The sequence below is a fragment of the Crinia signifera genome, chromosome 8 (genome assembly GCF_055691185.1).
Source record: "Crinia signifera chromosome 8, ASM5569118v1, whole genome shotgun sequence".
NCBI lineage: Eukaryota > Metazoa > Chordata > Amphibia > Anura > Myobatrachidae > Crinia > Crinia signifera.
Window position 1 is genome coordinate 68,954,236 of NC_139224.1, and position 12,651 is coordinate 68,966,886.

General features: G+C 42.0%; 16 non-coding genes and 5 pseudogenes across 16 annotated transcripts; all 21 read left to right on the top strand.

The window, feature by feature from the left end:
• Positions 1–2,947: 2,947 nt before the first annotated feature.
• On the top strand, positions 2,948–3,066 carry LOC146031394 (5S ribosomal RNA). Its single transcript, XR_014456861.1, has one exon. It is a non-coding gene; the product is annotated as a 5S ribosomal RNA (ribosomal RNA).
• A 346-nt stretch (positions 3,067–3,412) lies between these two features.
• LOC146032680 (5S ribosomal RNA) lies at positions 3,413–3,531 on the top strand. Its single transcript, XR_014458104.1, has one exon. It is a non-coding gene; the product is annotated as a 5S ribosomal RNA (ribosomal RNA).
• A 340-nt stretch (positions 3,532–3,871) lies between these two features.
• LOC146029427 (5S ribosomal RNA) lies at positions 3,872–3,989 on the top strand (annotated as a pseudogene).
• A 345-nt stretch (positions 3,990–4,334) lies between these two features.
• Positions 4,335–4,453, top strand: LOC146033209 (5S ribosomal RNA). Its single transcript, XR_014458618.1, has one exon. It is a non-coding gene; the product is annotated as a 5S ribosomal RNA (ribosomal RNA).
• Positions 4,454–4,798: 345 nt separating this feature from the next.
• On the top strand, positions 4,799–4,917 carry LOC146032321 (5S ribosomal RNA). The gene has a single exon (XR_014457762.1). It is a non-coding gene; the product is annotated as a 5S ribosomal RNA (ribosomal RNA).
• A 345-nt stretch (positions 4,918–5,262) lies between these two features.
• Positions 5,263–5,381, top strand: LOC146031923 (5S ribosomal RNA). Its single transcript, XR_014457376.1, has one exon. It is a non-coding gene; the product is annotated as a 5S ribosomal RNA (ribosomal RNA).
• Positions 5,382–5,726: 345 nt separating this feature from the next.
• On the top strand, positions 5,727–5,845 carry LOC146027801 (5S ribosomal RNA; annotated as a pseudogene).
• A 345-nt stretch (positions 5,846–6,190) lies between these two features.
• LOC146031395 (5S ribosomal RNA) lies at positions 6,191–6,309 on the top strand. The gene has a single exon (XR_014456862.1). It is a non-coding gene; the product is annotated as a 5S ribosomal RNA (ribosomal RNA).
• Positions 6,310–6,655: 346 nt separating this feature from the next.
• On the top strand, positions 6,656–6,774 carry LOC146028124 (5S ribosomal RNA; annotated as a pseudogene).
• A 345-nt stretch (positions 6,775–7,119) lies between these two features.
• LOC146030931 (5S ribosomal RNA) lies at positions 7,120–7,238 on the top strand. Its single transcript, XR_014456412.1, has one exon. It is a non-coding gene; the product is annotated as a 5S ribosomal RNA (ribosomal RNA).
• A 346-nt stretch (positions 7,239–7,584) lies between these two features.
• LOC146032681 (5S ribosomal RNA) lies at positions 7,585–7,703 on the top strand. Its single transcript, XR_014458105.1, has one exon. It is a non-coding gene; the product is annotated as a 5S ribosomal RNA (ribosomal RNA).
• A 345-nt stretch (positions 7,704–8,048) lies between these two features.
• Positions 8,049–8,167, top strand: LOC146028463 (5S ribosomal RNA). The gene has a single exon (XR_014455226.1). It is a non-coding gene; the product is annotated as a 5S ribosomal RNA (ribosomal RNA).
• A 346-nt stretch (positions 8,168–8,513) lies between these two features.
• LOC146032684 (5S ribosomal RNA) lies at positions 8,514–8,632 on the top strand. The gene has a single exon (XR_014458107.1). It is a non-coding gene; the product is annotated as a 5S ribosomal RNA (ribosomal RNA).
• A 345-nt stretch (positions 8,633–8,977) lies between these two features.
• Positions 8,978–9,096, top strand: LOC146027363 (5S ribosomal RNA). Its single transcript, XR_014454767.1, has one exon. It is a non-coding gene; the product is annotated as a 5S ribosomal RNA (ribosomal RNA).
• A 344-nt stretch (positions 9,097–9,440) lies between these two features.
• On the top strand, positions 9,441–9,559 carry LOC146033893 (5S ribosomal RNA). The gene has a single exon (XR_014459301.1). It is a non-coding gene; the product is annotated as a 5S ribosomal RNA (ribosomal RNA).
• A 345-nt stretch (positions 9,560–9,904) lies between these two features.
• On the top strand, positions 9,905–10,023 carry LOC146028424 (5S ribosomal RNA; annotated as a pseudogene).
• A 345-nt stretch (positions 10,024–10,368) lies between these two features.
• Positions 10,369–10,487, top strand: LOC146031396 (5S ribosomal RNA). The gene has a single exon (XR_014456863.1). It is a non-coding gene; the product is annotated as a 5S ribosomal RNA (ribosomal RNA).
• A 346-nt stretch (positions 10,488–10,833) lies between these two features.
• On the top strand, positions 10,834–10,942 carry LOC146029005 (5S ribosomal RNA; annotated as a pseudogene).
• Positions 10,943–11,287: 345 nt separating this feature from the next.
• On the top strand, positions 11,288–11,406 carry LOC146028476 (5S ribosomal RNA). Its single transcript, XR_014455227.1, has one exon. It is a non-coding gene; the product is annotated as a 5S ribosomal RNA (ribosomal RNA).
• A 346-nt stretch (positions 11,407–11,752) lies between these two features.
• Positions 11,753–11,871, top strand: LOC146032685 (5S ribosomal RNA). The gene has a single exon (XR_014458108.1). It is a non-coding gene; the product is annotated as a 5S ribosomal RNA (ribosomal RNA).
• Positions 11,872–12,216: 345 nt separating this feature from the next.
• LOC146031149 (5S ribosomal RNA) lies at positions 12,217–12,335 on the top strand. Its single transcript, XR_014456622.1, has one exon. It is a non-coding gene; the product is annotated as a 5S ribosomal RNA (ribosomal RNA).
• Positions 12,336–12,651: the final 316 nt, after the last annotated feature.

Here is a 12,651-nt window from a genome sequence, read left to right on the forward strand (position 1 = left end):
CAAGCTATAGGGGTCTGTAGGGACTAACTAAGCTAGCATGCTATAAAACTCTACACATTGAATTATTAACTCTATACTTTAAACTAAACAGAATTAACATTACCACAGAGGTGTATCTCACCCATAGAGGGTCGGAACTGTAGGCACACATGTGGAGCTTACTATTTGTAATTCAACTTTGGTAAAGATGAGAGAGTTCAGTTAGGCTCGCCGTTTTCCACTCGGTGACGAGAAACCCTTGTCCATTCTGGGGGTGGGGGGGAGTGTCTCTGTGGTCTTGGGGTGGAGGGACTCTCGTCGGCTTCTGTTGAGGGGGACGGAAGCAGGTCCAGTTTTGCCAGGAGATCTTGACCTTGAGTCAGAGTCTTGATGTTGTGCAGAGAGTCGTTTGCCGACACTTGGAGCATGAAGGGAAAACCCCACCTGTAGCGGATTTTGTGTTGGCGAAGGATTTTGGTGACCGGCTGCAATTCACGTCGTTTTTGAATGGTCGAGGGGGCTAGGTCTTGAAATATTTGTAGTTGCATGTCTCGGAATTTGGTAGATGGAGAGTCTCTGGTGGTTGCGAGGATTTTATCTTTTGTTTGATAATAGTGGAAACGGACTATAATGTCTCTTGGGGGTTGTGAAGCCGGGGGTTTCGGGCGAAGGGCTCTGTGGGCCCTATCTAAAAGGCAATCCTCGTCTGTTAGAGATGGGGCTATTTGTTGGAAGAATTCTTTCAGGAACGTTGGTAGAGAGGAACCGGGAACGGTTTCCGCTACATTGCGGATGCGCAAGTTGTTACGCCGAGAGCGATTTTCTTGGTCTTCTTGTCTTTCTTTAAGCGTCTCTATCTCTTCATGAAGTCTGGAGAGTTCCTTATCCAGACGGGATTGAGAGCGGCATAGGTCGTCAGTTTTAGATTCTAAATCGTCAGTTCTGGTGCCCAAAGCTGTCAAGTCGGACCTGAACTCCGAGACTGCCTTGGCGAGCTCTTGTTTGAAGGCACTTTGTACCCCTTCCAGTAGCCCGGACATCACTGCTTGGATCTGGGGGTCTATGGATGTTTCTACCGTTCCAGGGTGGGAGGGAGAATCTGAGAGCTGCATGTTGCCTGAAGAGCTCTTGGATTTGGAGCCAAAGAAATTTCCGGTTGGTTGGGGAGTTTTCTTGTTTCTCTGGGACATAGTGAACAAGGCCGTTGGGGGCCGAAATCAGCAACCAGGGTGTAGACGTGGTATTTGTGGAGTGGAAATGGCGGAGGTGATCAGCAGAGAGGGATAGCTTCGGTCCTAGCGAGTCTAAGAATTTACTCAGACAGGCATGTTGGGTATTGTGACCTCCACGGAGGGAGGTGAGCTATATTGAATGCGGGGAGTCTCACTTTTCTATCTGCTCAGGGACCTGCCCTTGAGCTGATTTTTCGTCGCCAGCTGTGCCAGGTATTGCGGGTAGGCGGTGTGTCACGGTTATCTGAGGAGATGATTTTAGGAGGATATGTGGGGAGAGAGCTGAGCGGAAGCCCAGGCTGGATGCGTCTGCTCTCTTCACTATGACTTGGCCTCGCCTCCTGATGTTAATATCTTTTCCAATACGGAGCAGCTCAGTGAGTCTCCTGTGTGTTCACACAGGCTGATCTCTTTTGGGTGCTATCGGTGGAGAAGGGGGTGAGTCTGCTGGTGGGGGGGTTGCACCCCACGGCCAAGAGGGGGCTGGCAAGTCTTCTGCAGCTGCTGTATGCGGGAGGACAATAGGGGGGCGAATGATGTTGGCAGCGGGCAAGAGCTGTGGGTTCAGAGTGGCTGGGCAGGCTGATATGAATGGGAGGGTGGGCGGCTGCCTTAACTGATATATTGCTGTCAGGCTGAGGCTCCCAGGCTGGAAATGGAGAGGGGAAACTGCGTTGGGTATGCAGCAGTTATAATGGCTGGTAGTACCAGCAGTGCTGTAGTGTAGGCTGGTGCTCAGTGTCTGTCTAGCAGGGAGCTGTGCAGACATGAGCCTCTGCCTCAACCAATATGGCCGCCGTGTCCAGATATCCCTGCTGTATTTCTGTGCCTGCCCCAACCAATATGGCCGCCGCTCCTATTCTTGTGCCTCCCTCGGAGAGAGATGTTTTATTTGCCAGAGCCTGGCCACATACAGGGCTGTGGGGGGCTTATTCACACACCAGATGGTGTTTGGGCTGCGTGTTTGTAGCTGGGGGGCAGCGTGGGAGCGCGTCTGCAGCTGTCCCCGCAATCCAAGATGGCCGCCGCTGGGACTGAGTGAGCTTGTGTGCGGCTTACCGTTACAGGTGAGGGGGTTAGGAGCCCGGGAAGGGGTCCGGCAGCGTCAGGGGGGCGTTGGGTGAGGGTGCAGTGTCCGGGCTTCGTCCCTGGAGCGGTCCTCCCGCGATCTCCGATGCGGAGCTCCGGCGGCGGGTGGGCTGCCAACTCGAGGTCCCGGCTTGATGGGACGCTAGGCCGCAGTGCTCTGAGAGCCGCAAACGGGCCTCCTGGCACCGCTGCTTTTCTGGACAGGTCGTCTGGTGGTCTGGGGTTGTTGTGAAGGAGAATGGGGTAGGAGGGGGGTCGCAGGAGGGTATTTTGAAAGGTTTAGGAGGTTGGGATACAGGAGCTCTAGGTGAGTGCAGCTTTCCTCTTCCCCGGTCAGGCCACGCCCCAGGAAACTTTTTCTTTTTATTGCCAATACAGACATTTGGGAGAGGTCAAACAGACACAATAGCCATCACCTAAAGACTTACCACACTGTTTCGGCCCAATTCCAACTGCTTTTGGCAGCTAAATAGTGTTGAGCCTCTTTAGTAGGTTAATTTGAGACCACCTGCTAATATTATGTCCTGTTGGTCTTTTTACATTACCAACACATGATTTTTTTTCAGTAAGCCAATATAGTTAGGAAAGTTTTTTATTAGCTTACCTTTAGATAGAAGTAGAAGAGGGCAAAAAAGTGACTGTATCTCAACTACAGCCATACCACATTGGATACGCCCAATCTCGTCTGATCTTGGAAGCTAAGCAGTGTTGGGCCTGGTTAGTACTTGGGTGGGAGACCACATGGGAACACCAGGTGCTGTAGGTTTTTTCGCATTACTGGCAAATTGTTTTTATTCTCTAGCTATTTAAATTGGAAACTTTTTCTTTTTATTGCCAACACAGACATTTGAGAGAGGTGAAACAGACACAATAGCCATCACCTAAAGACTTACCACACTGTTTCGGCCCAATTCCAACTGCTTTTGGCAGCTAAACAGTGTTGAGCCTCATTAGTAGTTTAATTTGAGACCACCTGCTAATATTATTGTCCTGTAGGTCTTTTTACATTACCAACACATGATTTTTTTCAGTAAGCCAATAATGTTAGGAAACTTTTTTATTAGCTTACCTGGTTATAGAAGTAGAAGAGGGCAAAAAAGTGACTCTATTTCACCTACAGCCATACCACATTGCATACGCCCAATCTTGTCTGATCTTGGAAGCTAAGCAGTGTTGGGCCTGGTTAGTACTTGGGTGGGAGACCACATGGGAACACCAGGTGCTGTAGGTTTTTTCCCATTACTCGCAAATTGTTTTTATTCTCTATCTATTTAAATTGGAAACTTTTTCTTTTTATTGCTAATACAGACATTTGAGAGAGGTCAAACAGACACAATAGCCATCACCTAAAGACTTACCACACTGTTTCGGACCAATTCCAACTGCTTTTGGCAGCTAAATAGTGTTGAGCCTCTTTAGTAGTTTAATTTGAGACCACCTGTTAATATAATGTCCTGTAGGTCTTTTTTCATTACCAACACATGATTTTTTTCAGTAAGCCAATACAGTTAGGAAACTTTTTTATTAGCTTACCTGGTTATAGAAGTAGAAGAGGGCAATAAAGTGACTCTATCTCACCTATACCACATTGGATATGCCCAATCTCGTCTGATCTTGGAAGCTAAGCAGTGTTGAGCCTGGTTAGTACTTGGGTGGGAGACCACATGGGAACACCAGGTGCTGTAGGTTTTTTCCCATTACTGGCAAATTGTTTTTATTCTCTAGCTATTTAAATTGGAAACTTTTTATTTTTATTGCCAATACAGACATTTGAGAGAGGTGAAAAAGACACAATAGCCATCACCTAAAGACTTACCACACTGTTTTGGCCCAAATCTAACTGCTTTTGGCAGCTAAACAGTGTTGAGCCTCATTAGTAGTTTAATTTGAGACCACCTGCTAATATTATGTCCTGTAGGTCTTTTTACATTACCAACACATGATTTTTTTCAGTAAGCCAATAATGTTAGGAAACTTTTTTATTAGCTTACCTGGTTATAGAAGTAGAAGAGGGCAAAAAAGTGACTCTATTTCACCTACAGCCAAACCACATTGGATACGCCCAATCTTGTCTGATCTTGGAAGCTAAGCAGTGTTGGGCCTGGTTAGTACTTGGGTGGGAGACCACATGGGAACACCAGGTGCTGTAGGTTTTTTCCCATTACTGGCAAATTGTTTTTATTCTCTAGCTATTTAAATTGGAAACTTTTTCTTTTTATTGCCAATACAGACATTTGGGAGAGGTCAAACAGACACAATAGCCATCACCTAAAGACTTACCACACTGTTTCGGCCCAATTCCAACTGCTTTTGGCAGCTAAATAGTATTGAGCCTCTTTAGCAGTTTAATTTGAGACCACCTGCTAATATTATGTCCTGTAGGTCTTTTTACATTACCAACACATGATTTTTTTCAGTAAGCCAATATAGTTAGGAAACTTTTTTATTAGCTTACCTTTAGATAGAAGTAGAAGAGGGCAAAAAAGTGCCTGCATCTCACCTACAGCCATATCACATTGGATATGCCCAATCTCGTCTGATCTTGGAAGCTAAGCAGTGTTGGGCCTGGTTAGTACTTGGGTGGGAGACCACATGGGAACACCAGGTGCTGTAGGTTTTTTCCCATTACTGGCCAATTGTTTTTATTCTCTAGCTATTTAAATTGGAAACTTTTTCTTTTTATTGCCAACACAGACATTTGAGAGAGGTGAAACAGACACAATAGCCATCACCTAAAGACTTACCACACTGTTTCGGCCCAATTCCAACTGCTTTTGGCAGCTAAACAGTGTTGAGCCTCATTAGTAGTTTAATTTGAGACCACCTGCTAATATTATGTCCTGTAGGCCTTTTTACATTACCAACACATGATTTTTTTCAGTGAGCCAATAATGTTAGGAAACTTTTTTATTAGCTTACCTGGTTATAGAAGTAGAAGAGGGCAAAAAAGTGATTCTATTTCACCTACAGCCATACCACATTGGATACGCCCAATCTTGTCTGATCTTGGAAGCTAAGCAGTGTTGGGCCTGGTTAGTACTTGGGTGGGAGACCACATGGGAACACCAGGTGCTGTAGGTTTTTTCCCATTACTGGCAAATTGTTTTTATTCTCTAGTTATTTAAATTGGAAACTTTTTCTTTTTATTGCCAATACAGACATTTGGGAGAGGTCAAACAGACACAATAGCCATCACCTAAAGACTTACCACACTGTTTCGGCCCAATTCCAACTGCTTTTGGCAGCTAAATAGTGTTGAGCCTCTTTAGTAGTTTAATTTTCGACCACCTGCTAATATTATGTCCTGTAGGTATTTTTACATTACCAACACATGATTTTTTTCAGTAAGCCAATAATGTTAGGAAACTTTTTTATTAGCTTACCTGGTTATAGAAGTAGAAGAGGGCAAAAAAGTGATTGTATCTCACCTACAGCCATACCACATTGGATACGCCCAATCTCGTCTGATCTTGGAAGCTAAGCAGTGTTGGGCCACTTTTGTACTTGGGCGGGAGACCACATGGGAACACCAGGTGCTGTAGGTTTTTCCCATTACTGGCAAATTGTTTTTATTCTCTAGCTATTTAAATTGGAAACTTTTTCTTTTTATTGCCAATACAGACATTTGGGAGAGGTCAAACAGACACAATAGCCATCACCTAAAGACTTACCACACTGTTTCGGCCCAATTCCAACTGCTTTTGGCAGCTAAATAGTGTTGAGCCTCTTTAGTAGGTTAATTTGAGACCACCTGCTAATATTATGTCCTGTTGGTCTTTTTACATTACCAACACATGATTTTTTTTCAGTAAGCCAATATAGTTAGGAAAGTTTTTTATTAGCTTACCTTTAGATAGAAGTAGAAGAGGGCAAAAAAGTGACTGTATCTCAACTACAGCCATACCACATTGGATACGCCCAATCTCGTCTGATCTTGGAAGCTAAGCAGTGTTGGGCCTGGTTAGTACTTGGGTGGGAGACCACATGGGAACACCAGGTGCTGTAGGTTTTTTCGCATTACTGGCAAATTGTTTTTATTCTCTAGCTATTTAAATTGGAAACTTTTTCTTTTTATTGCCAACACAGACATTTGAGAGAGGTGAAACAGACACAATAGCCATCACCTAAAGACTTACCACACTGTTTCGGCCCAATTCCAACTGCTTTTGGCAGCTAAACAGTGTTGAGCCTCATTAGTAGTTTAATTTGAGACCACCTGCTAATATTATTGTCCTGTAGGTCTTTTTACATTACCAACACATGATTTTTTTCAGTAAGCCAATAATGTTAGGAAACTTTTTTATTAGCTTACCTGGTTATAGAAGTAGAAGAGGGCAAAAAAGTGACTCTATTTCACCTACAGCCATAACACATTGCATACGCCAAATCTTGTCTGATCTTGGAAGCTAAGCAGTGTTGGGCCTGGTTAGTACTTGGGTGGGAGACCACATGGGAACACCAGGTGCTGTAGGTTTTTTCCCATTACTGGCAAATTGTTTTTATTCTCTAGCTATTTAAATTGGAAACTTTTTCTTTTTATTGCCAATACAGACATTTGGGAGAGGTCAAACAGACACAATAGCCATCACCTAAAGACTTACCACACTGTTTCGGCCCAATTCCAACTGCTTTTGGCAGCTAAATAGTGTTGAGCCTCTTTAGTAGTTTAATTTGAGACCACCTGCTAATATTATGTCCTGTAGGTATTTTTACATTACCAACACATGATTTTTTTCAGTAAGCCAATAATGTTAGGAAACTTTTTTATTAGCTTACCTTTAGATAGAAGTAGAAGAGGGCAAAAAAGTGCAAGTATCTCACCTGCAGCCATACCACATTGGATACGCCCAATCTCGTCTGATCTTGGAAGCTAAGCAGTGTTGGGCCTGGTTAGTACTTGGGTGGGAGACCACATGGGAACACCAGGTGCTGTAGGTTTTTTCCCATTACTGGCAAATTAATTTTATTCTCTAGCTATTTAAATTGGAAACTTTTTCTTTTTATTGCCAACACAGACATTTGAGAGAGGTGAAACAGACACAATAGCCATCACCTAAAGACTTACCACACTGTTTCGGCCCAATTCCAACTGCTTTTGTCAGCTAAACAGTGTTGAGCCTCATTAGTAGTTTAATTTGAGACCACCTGCTAATATTATTGTCCTGTAGGTCTTTTTACATTACCAACACATGATTTTTTTCAGTAAGCCAATAATGTTAGGAAACTTTTTTATTAGCTTACCTGGTTATAGAAGTAGAAGAGGGCAAAAAAGTGACTCTATTTCACCTACAGCCATACCACATTGCATACGCCCAATCTTGTCTGATCTTGGAAGCTAAGCAGTGTTGGGCCTGGTTAGTACTTGGGTGGGAGACCACATGGGAACACCAGGTGCTGTAGGTTTTTTCCCATTACTGGCAAATTGTTTTTATTCTCTAGCTATTTAAATTGGAAACTTTTTCTTTTTATTGCCAATACAGACATTTGGGAGAGGTCAAACAGACACAATAGCCATCACCTAAAGACTTACCACACTGTTTCGGCCCAATTCCAACTGCTTTTGGCAGCTAAATAGTGTTGAGCCTCTTTAGTAGTTTAATTTGAGACCACCTGCTAATATTATGTCCTGTAGGTATTTTTACATTACCAACACATGATTTTTTTCAGTAAGCCAATAATGTTAGGAAACTTTTTTATTAGCTTACCTTTAGATAGAAGTAGAAGAGGGCAAAAAAGTGCAAGTATCTCACCTACAGCCATACCACATTGGATACGCCCAATCTCGTCTGATCTTGGAAGCTAAGCAGTGTTGGGCCTGGTTAGTACTTGGGTGGGAGACCACATGGGAACACCAGGTGCTGTAGGTTTTTTCCCATTACTGGCAAATTGTTTTTATTCTCTAGCTATTTAAATTGGAAACTTTTTCTTTTTATTGCCAACACAGACATTTGAGAGAGGTGAAACAGACACAATAGCCATCACCTAAAGACTTACCACACTGTTTCGGCCCAATTCCAACTGCTTTTGTCAGCTAAACAGTGTTGAGCCTCATTAGTAGTTTAATTTGAGACCACCTGCTAATATTATTGTCCTGTAGGTCTTTTTACATTACCAACACATGATTTTTTTCAGTAAGCCAATAATGTTAGGAAACTTTTTTATTAGCTTACCTGGTTATAGAAGTAGAAGAGGGCAAAAAAGTGACTCTATTTCACCTACAGCCATACCACATTGCATACGCCCAATCTTGTCTGATCTTGGAAGCTAAGCAGTGTTGGGCCTGGTTAGTACTTGGGTGGGAGACCACATGGGAACACCAGGTGCTGTAGGTTTTTTCCCATTACTGGCAAATTGTTTTTATTCTCTAGCTATTTAAATTGGAAACTTTTTCTTTTTATTGCCAATACAGACATTTGGGAGAGGTCAAACAGACACAATAGCCATCACCTAAAGACTTACCACACTGTTTCGGCCCAATTCCAACTGCTTTTGGCAGCTAAATAGTGTTGAGCCTCTTTAGTAGTTTAATTTGAGACCACCTGCTAATATTATGTCCTGTAGGTATTTTTACATTACCAACACATGATTTTTTTCAGTAAGCCAATAATGTTAGGAAACTTTTTTATTAGCTTACCTGGTTATAGAAGTAGAAGAGGGCAAAAAAGTGACTGTATCTCAACTACAGCCATACCACATTGGATACGCCCAATCTCGTCTGATCTTGGAAGCTAAGCAGTGTTGGGCCTCTTTAGTACTTGGGTGGGAGACCACATGGGAACACCAGGTGCTGTAGGTTTTTCCCATTACTGGCAAATTGTTTTTATTCTCTAGCTATTTAAATTGGAAACTTTTTCTTTTTATTGCCAATACAGACATTTGGGAGAGGTCAAACAGACACAATAGCCATCACCTAAAGACTTACCACACTGTTTCGGCCCAATTCCAACTGCTTTTGGCAGCTAAACAGTGTTGAGCCTCTTTAGTAGTTTAATTTGAGACCACCTGCTAATATTATGTCCTGTTGGTCTTTTTACATTACCAACACATGATTTTTTTCAGTAAGCCAATATAGTTAGGAAAGTTTTTTATTAGCTTACCTTTAGATAGAAGTAGAAGAGGGCAAAAAAGTGCCTGTATCTCACCTACAGCCATACCACATTGTATACGCCCAATCTCGTCTGATCTTGGAAGCTAAGCAGTGTTGGGCCTGGTTAGTACTTGGGTTGGAGACCATATGGGAACACCAGGTGCTGTAGGTTTTTTCCCATTACTGGCAAATTGTTTTTATTCTCTAGCTATTTAAATTGGAAACTTTTTCTTTTTATTGCCAATACAGACATTTGAGAGAGGTGAAACAGACACAATAGCCATCACCTAAAGACTTTTCACACTGTTTCGGCCCAATTCCAACTGCTTTTGGCAGCTAAATAGTGTTGAGCCTCTTTAGTAGTTTAATTTTCGACCACCTGCTAATATTATGTCCTGTAGGTATTTTTACATTACCAACACATGATTTTTTTCAGTAAGCCAATAATGTTAGGAAACTTTTTTATTAGCTTACCTGGTTATAGAAGTAGAAGAGGGCAAAAAAGTGACTGTATCTCACCTACAGCCATACCACATTGGATACGCCCAATCTCGTCTGATCTTGGAAGCTAAGCAGTGTTGGGCCACTTTTGTACTTGGGCGGAAGACCACATGGGAACACCAGGTGCTGTAGGTTTTTCCCATTACTGGCAAATTGTTTTTATTCTCTAGCTATTTAAATTGGAAACTTTTTCTTTTTATTGCCAATACAGACATTTGGGAGAGGTCAAACAGACACAATAGCCATCACCTAAAGACTTACCACACTGTTTCGGCCCAATTCCAACTGCTTTTGGCAGCTAAATAGTGTTGAGCCTATTTAGTAGGTTAATTTGAGACCACCTGCTAATATTATGTCCTGTTGGTCTTTTTACATTACCAACACATGATTTTTTTTCAGTAAGCCAATATAGTTAGGAAAGTTTTTTATTAGCTTACCTTTAGATAGAAGTAGAAGAGGGCAAAAAAGTGACTGTATCTCAACTACAGCCATACCACATTGGATACGCCCAATCTCGTCTGATCTTGGAAGCTAAGCAGTGTTGGGCCTGGTTAGTACTTGGGTGGGAGACCACATGGGAACACCAGGTGCTGTAGGTTTTTTCGCATTACTGGCAAATTGTTTTTATTCTCTAGCTATTTAAATTGGAAACTTTTTCTTTTTATTGCCAACACAGACATTTGAGAGAGGTGAAACAGACACAATAGCCATCACCTAAAGACTTACCACACTGTTTCGGCCCAATTCCAACTGCTTTTGGCAGCTAAACAGTGTTGAGCCTCATTAGTAGTTTAATTTGAGACCACCTGCTAATATTATTGTCCTGTAGGTCTTTTTACATTACCAACACATGATTTTTTTCAGTAAGCCAATAATGTTAGGAAACTTTTTTATTAGCTTACCTGGTTATAGAAGTAGAAGAGGGCAAAAAAGTGACTCTATTTCACCTACAGCCATACCACATTGCATACGCCTGATCTTGGAAGCTAAGCAGTGTTGGGCCTGGTTAGTACTTGGGTGGGAGACCACATGGGAACACCAGGTGCTGTAGGTTTTTTCCCATTACTGGCAAATTGTTTTTATTCTCTAGCTATTTAAATTGGAAACTTTTTCTTTTTATTGCCAATACAGACATTTGGGAGAGGTCAAACAGACACAATAGCCATCACCTAAAGACTTACCACACTGTTTCGGCCCAATTCCAACTGCTTTTGGCAGCTAAATAGTGTTGAGCCTCTTTAGTAGTTTAATTTGAGACCACCTGCTAATATTATGTCCTGTAGGTATTTTTACATTACCAACACATGATTTTTTTCAGTAAGCCAATAATGTTAGGAAACTTTTTTATTAGCTTACCTTTAGATAGAAGTAGAAGAGGGCAAAAAAGTGCAAGTATCTCACCTACAGCCATACCACATTGGATACGCCCAATCTCGTCTGATCTTGGAAGCTAAGCAGTGTTGGGCCTGGTTAGTACTTGGGTGGGAGACCACATGGGAACACCAGGTGCTGTAGGTTTTTTCCCATTACTGGCAAATTGTTTTTATTCTCTAGCTATTTAAATTGGAAACTTTTTCTTTTTATTGCCAACACAGACATTTGAGAGAGGTGAAACAGACACAATAGCCATCACCTAAAGACTTACCACACTGTTTCGGCCCAATTCCAACTGCTTTTGTCAGCTAAACAGTGTTGAGCCTCATAAGTAGTTTAATTTGAGACCACCTGCTAATATTATTGTCCTGTAGGTCTTTTTACATTACCAACACATGATTTTTTTCAGTAAGCCAATAATGTTAGGAAACTTTTTTATTAGCTTACCTGGTTATAGAAGTAGAAGAGGGCAAAAAAGTGACTCTATTTCACCTACAGCCATACCACATTGCATACGCCCAATCTTGTCTGATCTTGGAAGCTAAGCAGTGTTGGGCCTGGTTAGTACTTGGGTGGGAGACCACATGGGAACACCAGGTGCTGTAGGTTTTTTCCCATTACTGGCAAATTGTTTTTATTCTCTAGCTATTTAAATTGGAAACTTTTTCTTTTTATTGCCAATACAGACATTTGGGAGAGGTCAAACAGACACAATAGCCATCACCTAAAGACTTACCACACTGTTTCGGCCCAATTCCAACTGCTTTTGGCAGCTAAATAGTGTTGAGCCTCTTTAGTAGTTTAATTTGAGACCACCTGCTAATATTATGTCCTGTAGGTATTTTTACATTACCAACACATGATTTTTTTCAGTAAGCCAATAATGTTAGGAAACTTTTTTATTAGCTTACCTTTAGATAGAAGTAGAAGAGGGCAAAAAAGTGCAAGTATCTCACCTACAGCCATACCACATTGGATACGCCCAATCTCATCTGATCTTGGAAGCTAAGCAGTGTTGGGCCTGGTTAGTACTTGGGTGGGAGACCACATGGGAACACCAGGTGCTGTAGGTTTTTTCCCATTACTGGCAAATTGTTTTTATTCTCTAGCTATTTAAATTGGAAACTTTTTCTTTTTATTGCCAACACAGACATTTGAGAGAGGTGAAACAGACACAATAGCCATCACCTAAAGACTTACCACACTGTTTCGGCCCAATTCCAACTGCTTTTGTCAGCTAAACAGTGTTGAGCCTCATTAGTAGTTTAATTTGAGACCACCTGCTAATATTATTGTCCTGTAGGTCTTTTTACATTACCAACACATGATTTTTTTCAGTAAGCCAATAATGTTAGGAAACTTTTTTATTAGCTTACCTGGTTATAGAAG